The 13,337-nt window shown below is 40.2% G+C and overlaps 1 protein-coding gene across 1 annotated transcript in view; it reads right to left on the bottom strand.

The window, feature by feature from the left end:
- The window catches only part of KIAA0922 (KIAA0922 ortholog), a 218,992-nt gene that overhangs the window by 191,814 nt on the left and 13,841 nt on the right, over window positions 1-13,337 (bottom strand). The gene's annotated exons all lie outside the window — the stretch shown is intronic.

Raw genomic sequence — 13,337 nt, 5'->3', positions numbered from 1 at the left:
CAGATCCGGGGACTTCTCTCTGAGAAGCCCTGCTCTAGGCCTCTCATCCCTTCGTTCTGCTTACCTGACTAATTCAGAGTTGTCTGGCGTGTCCACCATCCTTTCCCCCTTTCTCCCACACTGGCTGGGCGTTCTCTTGTGACTTAGGTTCACCCTGTGGGCAAGCTTAATCATGGTGGTAACACCACTCCCTAGGCGGATGACTGGTCTAGTGTGAGTGGTGCTGTTTGGGCACAATCGAATCCACTCCGACTCGTTGTGGCCCCATGTAAGAGTAAAACTGCTACACAGGCCTTTCTAGGCTGTGATCTTTACGTAAGCAGATGGTCAGGTCTTTCTCCCTCACAGCCCATAGGTGGTTCAAACAGCCTTTGGGTTAGCAGCTGAGTACTTAACCATTTCTGCTACCAGAGCTCCTTCTCATGGTGAGTTGTTGTTGTTGTTGTTGTTGTTTTGTGCTATCAAGTTGGTTCTGACCCACAGCAAACCTGGATACAGTTTTCGAGGAGCAGCTGGTGAGCTTGAACTGCCAACTTTACAGTTCAGCCAACTGCAATCCAGCGCATTAGCCCATAGTGCCGCACCAAAGCTAGGGGCCCCTTTTTAATTTTTTGTAACATTTTATTGTGAGTTGAGTGCAGGTTTATAGGACAAAATCATCAGTTTTACTTTCAACAAATGAGACTTTATTTCATCTCAAAGGCTGCAAGTCCATCCTTATAACAATAGTTTTCCCACTTCCTCCCTGTGGTTCTTATTTCCATTCCACTCTCCTTCCCATAGTACTGGCCGTGGTAAAGTGCCGTACAGTCAGTGCCGACTGGCAGCATCCCTGTATAGGGTTTCCGAAGAGCTGTTGATGGATTTCAGCTACCGACCTAGAGGTTAGCAGTCCAGTGCTTATCCTGTAGTGCCAAACCAGGACTCCCCCTCCCATAGTTGTTGTTTTTAAGTGTCGGCAACCTGGTTCCAACTCACAGCATCCCTGTATAGGGTTTCCAACGAGCGGCTAGTGGATTTGGACCACCAACCCATTTGCAGTTCAAACTGACCTTGTGGTCCACAGTGATTATCGTACAGAGCTACATCAGGATGGATCCTTCCCATAGTAGGGGACCCATGTTTTGACCTGTGAGATATAAGGGGTGCTCTGCTGAGGGTTGTTTCTAAGAAGGAGGCCCCCCTGTAACCCTTCTGCAACTCTAAGGGGAGCAGACAGCACACTGACCACAGCACAACAAAACAGGGACAAAGAACCTGACTCTCTAGTGATGACTCTAAGCTGCTGAATAAGCTAACCCCAGAACCACCCTGCCTCCTAGGCTTCTTGTCAGGTGACATAATACATCCTTTATTGTTTGAGCTGGTTGAGTCAGGATTTTCTGTTACTTGAGCTGAAAATATTTAATCACAAAGCAAAGCAAGCTAACAAGATAGCAAGTCTGAGGACTAAAGGCAACCTCTCAGCACACTGTTACGACGTCATATGTTCTGCAAAGTAATCTTAAAATTCCACAGTTACATTTTCCAGAGTACCTCAAAAGCTCTGTAACCAAATGAAAATGGATGCTAACACAAAGAAATAACACAAAATTAAAGCACCTATCTAGCACATCAGTTGCCCTTGAGTCTATTCTGACTCATGGCAACTCCGAATATATCAGAGAAGAACTATGCTCCACAGAGTTTTCAATGGCTCAATTTTTAGAAGTAGATCACCAAGCCTTTCTTCCAAGACATCTTTGGGTATACTTAAACTGTCAACCTTTCAGTTACCAGCCAAGTGTGTTACCCATTTACACTACCCAGGACTTGTCTAGCATGTTGTTGTTGTTGTTATGTGCTGTGGAGTCGGTTCCGACTCATAGCGACCCCGTACAGGGTTTCCGAAGCTGTAAATCTTTACGGGAGCAGAAAGCCTCATCTTTCTCCCGCGGAACAGCTGGTAGTTTCGAACTGCTGACCCTGAAGACAGCAGCCCGATTCGTAACCACTATGCTACCAGAGCTCCTTAGTGCTATCATATTGGTTCTGACTCATAGCAACCGTATAGGTTTTCCGAGGAATGACCAACGGGTCTGAACAGCCGACCTTGCGGTCAGCAATCCATTGTTTATCCTACAGTACCACAGCAGGACTCAGTGAAATATTATTGAAGACTCAACTCTGTGAAGTTTAGAATATAAATTCCTTTTCTTTTAAGAGTCATGCTCACTCTTTCAGGGATTTGCTAAAGACCCTATAATTCTACTAAATAATAAAGGGTACAGATACTAACGAATTCAGTAGTTTCCATGCATGGATCCTAGACTTCAGTCTCTTTCTACAGAAATCAAGACTATCTAGTTGGAAAAGCAGTGCATTTTCCAACCTATTTTACTTTAGCAACAGGTTGCTGTTGTTGTTGTTGTTGGTTTTTTTTTCTCTCTTTCCACTGTTGATTATTAATGTACAAAATACAGAAAACCAAAAGAAAATATTCATCCTCAAATCCATTGTGGCTCTAACCCAAGACCCTGCACAAAACCCAACCAATCCACTGTTTTCATAGAAAACAACTGATGCTGAGACAGGTAAAGGGAAGGGCAGGGAAAAGGTAAGCTCGTCTTGAATCCACTCAGGGTGGCACCTGACAGGGATTCAGTGGCTGAAAGAGCAAGGGAGCTGGAAGCCTCACACGGACAAGGTTCTAGGTGGGGGAAGAAAAGCGGACTGGCTCCCACAGACAGTGCATGGAGTGTTGACATCAGGGCCAATGTACAGGCCCAAGGTGGTGAAAAGTCGGTTTCACTGATGTGTTTTACCAAGGCTACAGAACGAGCTGTCAGCTAAGGCAGACCAATACAGTGGTCCTCACCTGCACCAACTAAAACTTTCACTGGATGCAGATGTAAATTTGCCATCATTGAGCCTAGTAGACCCATGATGGGACAGGTGTTCATAGATTACAAAGTCTTACTTGAAAAAGGACTCCGAATGTAAAGCCATGGCAGGGGAAGAGTGGGGATGCTATGTTCCAGAACTCAAATTCGGCCTGATTGAGCCCTCTCAATGCAATGACATAGACAATACCCCTGGCCACCTCCCCTGCCTATGAGGAGTAATGAGCTTGACTGGGATGATTTCATTAAGTGCAGCGGATCCAACATCAGAGTTCTGTGTGCATGTGGAAGATCCACATGGGAAAGCAAGTGTTCTCCACGGAAAACAGAGTTAGGTTCTCAAGCACAAAGAGTAATATTGGAAAGGGATTTGGGGTACAGGGTGACAAGTCAATTCCAACTCATAGTGACCCTGAATAGGGTTTTCGAGGAGTGGCTGGTGAGTCTGAACTGCCAACCCTGCGATTCAAACAATCTTGCAGTCTAGCACTTTATCCTGCAGTGCCACACCAGGAACAGGTAGATGAATATTATCCAGAGAGAGGACATCTAGGGTTCCATGCCAGTACTGCCCCATCCTAACTCTGTAATCTTAAACAAATGGCTTTATCTTTTCATGAACTTCTTTCTTCATTTAAAAAATGGGGATACCACCACATATACACCTGGTGGTTTAAGGACGATGTATGTAAAACTATTTCTGAAATCATTAAGGTATAATGAAAGACAGTTATTTCAATTCCATTTTTAACAGATTAACTGGAGTGAAAATGGCCTCGCTTCAAGAGATACAGATTAATCATGAGCCCAGAAGAATTATTTCACCAAAAATTCATACCACAAACAGTACAGATCTGTCAAAATTATCAACTGGAACATTGTCTGGATTGTTATTTAAGCTAAACTTCACCTATTATAAATAATTTAGTGGCAGCTAAAAGAACCAACATCCACAACACAGTACAACCCTGAAAGTCAATGTTGTACAAGGCATGGCACTGATAAGATGAATTATTGATTACGCACATTTTCACAACAGTCAGCTTGGGAGGCCACAAGTCCTGTGTTTTTTTACTGGAGCTGTTCTCTGGTAACAACGTTCAGGTAAGTGCAGCAGTGTATCCCCCTCTGGTCAAACTGGAGATGCTAAATCATCTTTCTCATAGGAGATGCTTAGTTTTAGCCAACAGTTACTTGATGAAATACTTGAACAAACTGGTTAAAAAAAATGGAAAAAAAAGCAGCGAGAGAAAAGGAAATAAGCAGACAAGGCACTAAGCTCATATTTCTCAAACAGAAATGTGCATATTCCCTTGACACTCCCAAATATGTATCAGAGAAAACAAGACCGCACAATAACTATGATCATCTTCCTGTAACAGCAATTTTACTAGAAGGTTTTTAGAGGAGGAATAAAAAGAACACTCCTAATTTTAAAATAATTAAAATTTTCAATGCATTTTATATTTTATTTCAAAGAATTTTCATAATCAAAAGAGGCTGGTTCAAAATCACCATCCCGCTACTTTGGGAGAAAATGTTGAGTAGGGATACAATAAGCAAAGAAAACTTCTTTCTTTCATAAACTGGTAATAAAGGCAATTCTAAAACAATGGCTCCAAAAATATATTCACTGGGTTCAGCGACATCTTTGAAAACTGTCTAGACTACCAGCAAGGCAATTATTTGTAAAGTGATATTCTTTTGTTACATTTATTGGAGGAAAGTCATTATTCCTTGAGAGTCGTATTTCATAGGTGGAAGATTTAACAACCTACTAATAATTTAATGACAATTCATTTAAAATTACAGTAATAAGCTCTCAAGGGATCCTATTATCTTAATATTGATACTCCTAGACAGAGGACAATGCCTTGGGAAATTATATTTCTCTTTCGAAGCGTGCAATCCTAAACTTCACCCCCTTTTAAGTAGGGGAAATCTTGGTGTCTAGAACACCTTTACAGAATTAATAATCCACAACACAGCTCAAACTATGGGCTCGATCTAAAAACGTACCTTTTTTTCTCATCAACCAAACCAAGACAAGTCGAGCAATCCAAAGCACAAGGCCCAATCAAAATCTCAAATAACCAAATGGTAGCTCACCCATGACCATAAGCTTCCCCAAAGATGTTGAGTCCCAGTGGCAACCACCGAAGTCTCTCTTCCTGCTTACAGTAGTTTTCTCTTCCTCTTGCCTGAAATAAGTTTCTTACCAGTCTTTTATGTATTTTTTAAGTTATAATCTCCTGGGCAAGTTTTTTGGGGCTGATTCTTTCTTCAGAATACACAGTTGACAGAATGAATTCCATGGAACTATTTTACTGTTAAATATTGTGACACAGAGCAACAGATTATCAGTCATGCCACTGAGTGGCATATGAAATGAAGACAGCACACAGTTGGACTTTTAAGGTTAAACCACTTTTCTTAAAATAAACTTTTAGTCTAAAATAACGTGTACGGTGATATGAACACAGAGGTCCAAAAGTTGGATTCACATTTCCATACAATAATCATCCACCCTCTCAAAACTTCAATTCTACTTGTGTTCATTTAAGGAATGGAATACTGACATTAGTTATTTTTGACAAATGCTTCCAAATGTGCCTTGAATTATCAAAGCTTCAAATATATTTTTCTAAATACACAAACTCTAATCACCCCTGGCACCCCAGGAAGTTACAGGTAGATGAAGTAAGACTTTCAATGAAAACCAAAACTAAGATACTGATGCTATTGTACAAAACTACAAAACTACTATTTTGCTAAGTGATTTCAATTAAGGGCTAAATAATTACAAAGGAAGGGTCAAAACCCTTTGCTAGATATTTCACAACATAAAACCCTGAGAAGGGTTTTATGGATTGAAAACAATTTTAATAAGAACCCTGCTTAGTTAAGGAAAATACTTAAACTATGAGGTCTTTTGCAACCAAAGAAAATTCATTTTACATTTGTATCCATGAAGACCCTAATTGAATTCATTCACTCTTAACCTTCCAAACCCAAACAACCTTGTAGACAGTCCCATGGGGTACACCCGGACAAAGCGAATCACCCATTCCCTTTAAAAACACACCAACTGCAAAGACCCAATTAAAAAGCCACAAACTCTACTACAGTTAAAACTAAAACTATGGTTTTATTGGCAAATATGGTTTGGGGCGTGGATATGAAATGAACATGGGAAGCATAACAAGTAATCAGTTAAAAGACCTACATTCAAAAACATGAATTTCCATTCCAGTTTAACAGTCCTTTACCTAAGTTTTTTACCGAAGGTCCTCTACACCTCAGGTACCAGGTTTGAGTGCTGGGAAATCAAAGATGACTGAGACTCAGACAGGACTTGAGTATGCTGAGAAAGGCAATTTCAGAGCAGGAGATCAAGCGCCAGGGTGCCACACGAATCTGAACTAAGAGGGTTAGCCAGGAGAAGGGTGTAGTCAGCAGAGAAGAGTGATGCAGCAAAAAACTGAGCGCAGTCTGAATGTAGGGAGGACAGACACAGTATGGGGTGAAGGCTGAAGAGGAGAGCAACTACACTTAACTCAGGAGTCTGCACTTTAGTCTGGAGGTCACGTGGTCCACAGGAAACGTTTGTTTTCAAGAGGAAATGATGTATGTTTTAAATGCATCAGCTCTGGTGGGAATGTAAACAAGCTCAGTAGCTATAAAATGGGAGATGGGGAGACCACTGGAAGAAGAAGATCCAGATATATATACCTGGAGGTGTGACAGCATGCAGAGTCAAGAACGGCATCCCAATGTCGTTGCTAGATAAATGAATGCATAGTGCTGTCATTCACCACGAGGGATGACGCTACTGCAAAAGCAGCTGTGGGAGGATAGAAAAGGACAGGGAAGGAGCCAAGGAGCTCAGTTCAGGACAACTAATTTTTTGACACCTGAAGGCTACTCAAAGGAAGACCTCTGGAGGCAACAGAACAGTCTAGAACCAGGTGAGACAACTGGTCAGAAGACATAACAGCCTGCAGTCAACTTCCTCATATGTTTAAAAACCCAACACAACAGATGACAAAGTAGTAACAGAGAGAGTTCCAAGACTGAACTCTAGGGAGTGCACATTCAAGTTCAGAAGTATGAAGACCACATGATAAAAGAACTTGTTTTTGTTTTTAAAAAAAAACACACTGCTTTCAATTTCTTCAAGAGAACAAAGAAAAGTGTAAAGTAGTTCCACTCGCTGTGGGGGCTCTGAGATCCCCTTCACTGCCAAAAAGAAGTTTCCCCCAAAGATTATGTCATTTATTGTCTGCAATTATATCTTTCAGTATGTCTCTGAAAGCTTAACAAGATATTCATGTTCTGACTCAGGATCTGCCTGTAACAGACTTAAACCGTTTCGGGAAAACACGTTTTTTTGCTGCTGTTACTAATCAGATAAAAGTAATTTTATTTTTTAAATGTTTTAAATCGTTTCACAGACATTGTCAGTAGCTAGTCAGTCTTTATGACTTTTATGACCACCTTTAGACACTGAAATAATATACTATTCATACTCTGCCAGTGATTAAACATACCATAATCTAACAAGCACACAGAGGAAAAAAAGGAGGTATCAGAGACGTCTGTACAGAAAAGTCAGCTCTCGTTTGCTCTCAACACTGAATCCCCCACAGCAATGCTTCTTTCTCAGGAAAGGAAGAGAACACGGCTGAAATTTGAGAACACCCAGGAGAAAAATAGGAAGGGAGAGGAAAGAGGGGAAAGTTTTTTCAAATATTGCTTTTCTGGCTTTCAACCAAATACAATTACATAGCCTCTGCAGAAGATGAAGTTAGGATAATATAAACACAAACTTCAATGAGGCCAATTACCCTGAAAGCTTCCCCAAACTGGGTTTTCAGATAAAAGGCCAAGCTGCTCTAGAACACTGCACCTAGGGATTCACGGCAGCTAGGTTCTGGCCCCATCTTGGGCAGCCCTGGAAGTGAAACACAAAAACTTCACTATCTACATTTCCCTACAGGGGCAGTTGTCAGTTCCACCTATCTTTTTCTTAGAACACACTGAGATTCTGTTTTTATGGTCAGGTTTATTTTTCAAGTCCCAAATTAGTAGCTGTTTTTCCTTTTGGGTACTTCCAGAGAAAATGCATTCATGTTTAACATTTAAGGGTTCGTTCTATTGACTTCAAGTCCACCTTACCATCACTAAGAGTTGGCACTGTGAGGTGGTAATAAAAATTTAAGTCATAAAAAGGTTTGGAAAATGTGTAAAGATTAAAGGCTTCATAAATAAGAATAACTTTAAAACAGCAGGGCAAACTTAGTATTAGATTACAACCCAAAGCATAAAATAAATATCCATGAGTCCATACCAATTGAAACCCTCACTCAATTTGGGTTTGTTTTTGTTTTGATGCTTTTTTCATGGTTAGATATGGTTGTAGGTTTTTGGGTTTGGGGGGAATTGAAAAATTGAATTAGAAAATTATCAACTGTGCAGAAGATTTATGAATAGTCAATGCTTAGGTGAATAATTCACCAATCAGAGAACATTATTACACTTACAGAAATAATTCTAGGAGAGAATCCTACACTCTACATTTTCAGAAAATGGAAACAAAGCTTATCTAAGGACAGCACCCCACCCATGTCATGATCTTCTCTTTATACAAGGGGGCTTCAGAAAATTCGAGGACAAATGGAATTAAAAGATTATGGAATTTTTCCACTGACTTTTTGAAGCTTTCTCATATATTTATAAGGCACAGATCTCAGCTAAAAAAGGCCAAAAGAAACAGAAGGTTGGAAAGCAGGTTAAAAGCAAAGTAACTAGGAATAAAATAACAGCAAAATACTGGGACATTTGATACCAAGAAAGTAAAACATTTCAATTGGGGTTGATCAAACTGTGAACCACAATTCATTAAGGAGTTTTTAAATCAGTCCGGTTTGCAACAACTATTACTTTTTTAAATGAAATAGAGTACATCTTGGGTAGTAAAAAAAAGTACAGCTCTGTGAAATGTCAGTTTGTTTTTTATGAACAAATGCCTGCAAGTACATATTCATAGGCTCAAATATATGCCTATGTATAAACACACAACTGTAATACAAAATCAGTTGCTGTCAAAAAGTTTGAAAGCCAATGTTCTCTGTCAATGATTCAATTCGTCCTCACTTTCATACCTTTCATTCTGATAATCTGGCACAGTGTCAAAAAGACCAGTAAGGATAAAAATCTAGCCCAAACCAAGCCAAATGTGTTGCCTTGGAGTCAATTCCAATGCATAGCAACCCTGCAGGAGAGAGGAGAACTGCCTCATAAGGTTTCCAAGACTGTAATCTTTACAGAAACACACTACCTCATCTTTCTCTCAGAGCAGCCAGTGGGTTTGAACTGTCAACCTTTTCGGTTAACAGATGAGTGCTGTAACTACTGTGCCATCAGGGCTTCTGATAAGGTCTAATAATGTCTCTAAACTTCACAAAAAAAATGGAGGGTGGGTGGAGAAACCAGTTCTGATGAGTGAAAGACAAGCATCTAAAACAAGGGAGATTACAAAAGTCCATGCATTAAGGCTATCTGAGCTGAAGACATCCTTCCCTGGTACCTATAGCCCAGGCCTTCCTAGCCGCACTCACAGATCCAGCTGCCTACTTGCCATTTCCACTTGGACATGTCAAAGCAGGTCTAAAATTCCCAGGAGACAACCAGCGCTCTTACATCCCTCCCACTAAACAAACCCTTACCCGGCACATACATCATCATATCCGCAGATACATAAGCCAAGTTCTACAAGTGCTCCGTGATTCCTCTTTCTCTTACACTCCACAACTAAATCAACTAGTCATTCATCTACTATACCTCAAAAATACATTCAAAACTTCCCATGCCTCTCCACTCTCACTGCCACCACCTAAGACCAAAGTGCCACCAGCTTCCCTCACCTTTTTCTGGTCCCATATACCCAACTTTGAACCCTGTCACACATGTTTAAGTTGTCCCACATCTTAAATTTTACATTGTGAGTTTAAATGCTAAGACAGAATGAATTTTCAGTACATAGTATATAATGAACATTTTAAATAAAAATCACAAACACTGTCTAAATTATATACAGTGAACTCTAAATATCACTGCACTAACATGAACCATCATCCATTTTTTAAAAAAATACATTAATAGAGTCTTCCTTGTTTTTCTCCTGGAACCCTTATTTCTATTTCCTGCTCCCCATATTGCTTTGGGGTCCTGGTGTGGCATTATAGGATTAAGCACTGGGTTCCTAACTGTAAGGTTGGTGGTTCAAACTGACCAGACGTGCCTCAGAAACCCTACACAGGGTCGCTATGAGTCGGAACCAACCCTGGTGTACTTAACAACAAACAACGTATAGGTTTATGTTCAAAGCCCTTTGAAACAAAACCATGGATGTTGTTGCTAAGGTGGCGACCAGTTAGTTGTGACCCATAGCAATCATACGTACAACAGAATGAAGCAGCCCATTACTGCAACCACTGGGTCAATCCATCTTGTTGGGGGTGAGGGGGGCGGTCTTCTCCTTTTTCTCTGAACTTCCGTTTCACCAGTGTCACTCTCCAGGGACTGGTCACTCCTGACCACATGTCCATAGAGTAAAAGACGAAGTCTCCCCACCTTTACTTCTAAGATCATTCCAGTTGTACTTCTTACAAGACAGATTTGTTTGTCCTTCTGGCAGTCCATGGTACTCTCAATATTCTTCTCCAACACAGTAATTCAAGTATATCAATTCTTCTGTGATTTTCCTTATTCATTGTCCAACTTTCACATGCACATGAGACAATGAAACATACCATGGTTTGAGTGTGGTGCACCTTAGTCCTCAAACTGACACCCTTGCTCTTCGACATACTTAAAAGGTGCAGCATAATTTGCCTACAGCAATGTGTCCTTGGATTTCTTGACTGCTGCTTCCATAAGAGCTGATTGTGGATCCAAGCAAAATTAAGCCATTGACAACTTCAATGTTTCTCTGTTTACCATCATATTATTTCTGTATTTGAATTAAGACTTCAGAGTTTTTTGGTACATGCTTGTTATAAAGTTGTCCCTATGTCTATAAGCCACCACTTGTCCTACTGTTGTGGTTTGCATGTTACTGTTATGCTGGAAGCTATGCCCCTGGTATTTCTAATGCTGACAGGGTCTCCCACGGTGGACAGGTTTCAGCGGAGCTTCCAGACTAAGGTTGCAAAGGCTGACTATTTTTAAATGGTTAGCTACTGAAAACGTTATGAATAATAGCAGAACATTGTCAGATATGGTGCCAGAAGATGAAACGAATATTGAATAGCACCAGATACAGTGCTAGAAGATGAGCCCTTCAGGTTGGAAGGCACTCAAAATATGACTGGGAAAGAGCTGACTTCTCAAAGTGGAGTTGAATGTGATGACGTGAATGGAATATGGCCTTGTTTGCTGATGGGACACCATTCAAAATGAGGATAAACAACTGCAGACATCCATTAATAATTGGAACATGGAATGTACGAAGTATGAATCTAGGAAAATTTGAAGTTGTCAAAATGAAATGGAACAAATAAACATTGATATCTTAGGCATCAGTGAGCTGAAATGGATTGGTACTGGCCATTCTGAATCTGACAACATTTGATTTACTATGCCGGTAACAACAAGTTCAAGAGGAATCGCATAGCATTCATCAAAAAGAATGAACATTTCAAGATCTGCACTGAAGTACAACACTGTCTGTGATAGGATAATATCCATACACCTACAAGGAAAACTAGTTAATACCACTATTATTCATATTTACACATCAACCACTAAAGCCAGTGATGATGAAACTCAACAATTCTACCAGCATTCTGTCTGAAATTGATCAAACACGCAATCAAGATGTATTGATAATTACTGGCGATTGAAATGCAAAGGTTGGAAACAAAGAAGGTTAAGTAGTTGGAAAATATGACCTTGATGATAGAAATGATGCTGGAGATCGCATGATATAATTTTCCAAGACCAATGACTTAATCATTGCAAATCTGTGTCGGAAAAAGGACAGCCATTCAGAATGCCTTAGAAGCCAAGATGGTGAGACTTTGTCTCTCATATTTCAGACATATTATTAGGAGGGCCTAGTCCCAGAAGGGGACTTGGTAAAGTGGAAAGTTAGCTAAGAGGAAGACCCCCAACAGGTTGGACTAGCTCAGCAGCAGCAGCAAAGGGCTCAAGTGCAACAACTGTTGTGAGTATGACATAGGACCAGACAGTGTTTCGTTCTGTTGTGTACAGGGCTGCTATGAGTTAGAATCAACTCAACATCACCTAACAACAACACACAAATGGTCACAGGGTCTATGTGTTAAATATACTTTTCTACTGAATTAAGTCATCATTATAATTTGTATTAGTACATAACTGATAAAGTAAACAAAGTAAGTACCATTTTATTGAGATTTTATCCATCATTAGCAAAATGGATGTTTTTTGTAATTGTTGAGTTGGTTCTGACCCATAGCAACCCTGCAAAGGGTTTCCAAGGAGTGGCTGGTGAGCTTGAACCGCCGACCTTGCAGTTCAAACTGACTTTGCAGTCCAGCGCATTAACCCACAGCTCCACACAAGGACTCCAATGAAATGGATAGAGTTTTCTAATCTCCCCACCCCTACTGCAACTGGTTAGTGTATCTGTGAATTAACATTACTTACTAGAAAGAGACAGGATTAGTTAGCATCAACTGAAACTTAAATTTTCTTTTCCTTTTATTATTTCTTCTTTTTTAATGTAAGCATAAAGAAAGCTTGTTCACATAAACAGATGTCAATGGAAGTTTTGTTCATAAGTTCTGTCCCTTAAATAAACTCACTGTTTTATCCAAAAATCATACATTAATATAGCATTACAATAACTGAACAAAATGAAGCTTTTCTCTTAAAAATAAAATTTACATTTTTTTGATGCTTGAAATTCTTTAACAACACACGCTCACACTTAGAAGAAAAACTACTCCTTACCATGGCCTCTAAGGCGTACCTACCTCTACCTCTTCTCACTATCCTACAAACCACACTGGCCTTCCTTGAGTTCCCGAATTGTTGCCAACGCTTCCTGAGTCAGAGCCTTACTTTGCACCTGCTATTCCCTATGCCTAGGGTACTCTTCTCTGTTTGCTGTATTGTTGTTCTTACATATACCCAGAATTTAAATAGAAAGTTACCACCTAAAAAGGGCCTCACCTGCCCACCCCATCTACCTCATTATTCTATACCAAAAGAACACACTGTTGAGTGGACTCTGACTCGTAGCAACCCTACAGGATAAAGTAGAACTGCTCCACAGGATTATCAAGGCTGTAAATCTTCAAGGAAGCAAACTGCCACATCTTTTTCCCAACAGACAGATGTTTATGAATAAGAGAAAAGGCATGAGAAAAAAAAGTAAAGTTGTGAATATATGGAAAGGGGGGGGGG

This window comes from Chrysochloris asiatica, unplaced genomic scaffold (assembly GCF_000296735.1).
Source record: "Chrysochloris asiatica unplaced genomic scaffold, ChrAsi1.0 scaffold00329, whole genome shotgun sequence".
Taxonomy (NCBI): Eukaryota; Metazoa; Chordata; class Mammalia; order Afrosoricida; family Chrysochloridae; genus Chrysochloris; species Chrysochloris asiatica.
The sequence above is the reverse complement of the archived record's forward strand: the minus strand, read 5'-3'. Positions and strand labels throughout refer to the sequence as shown.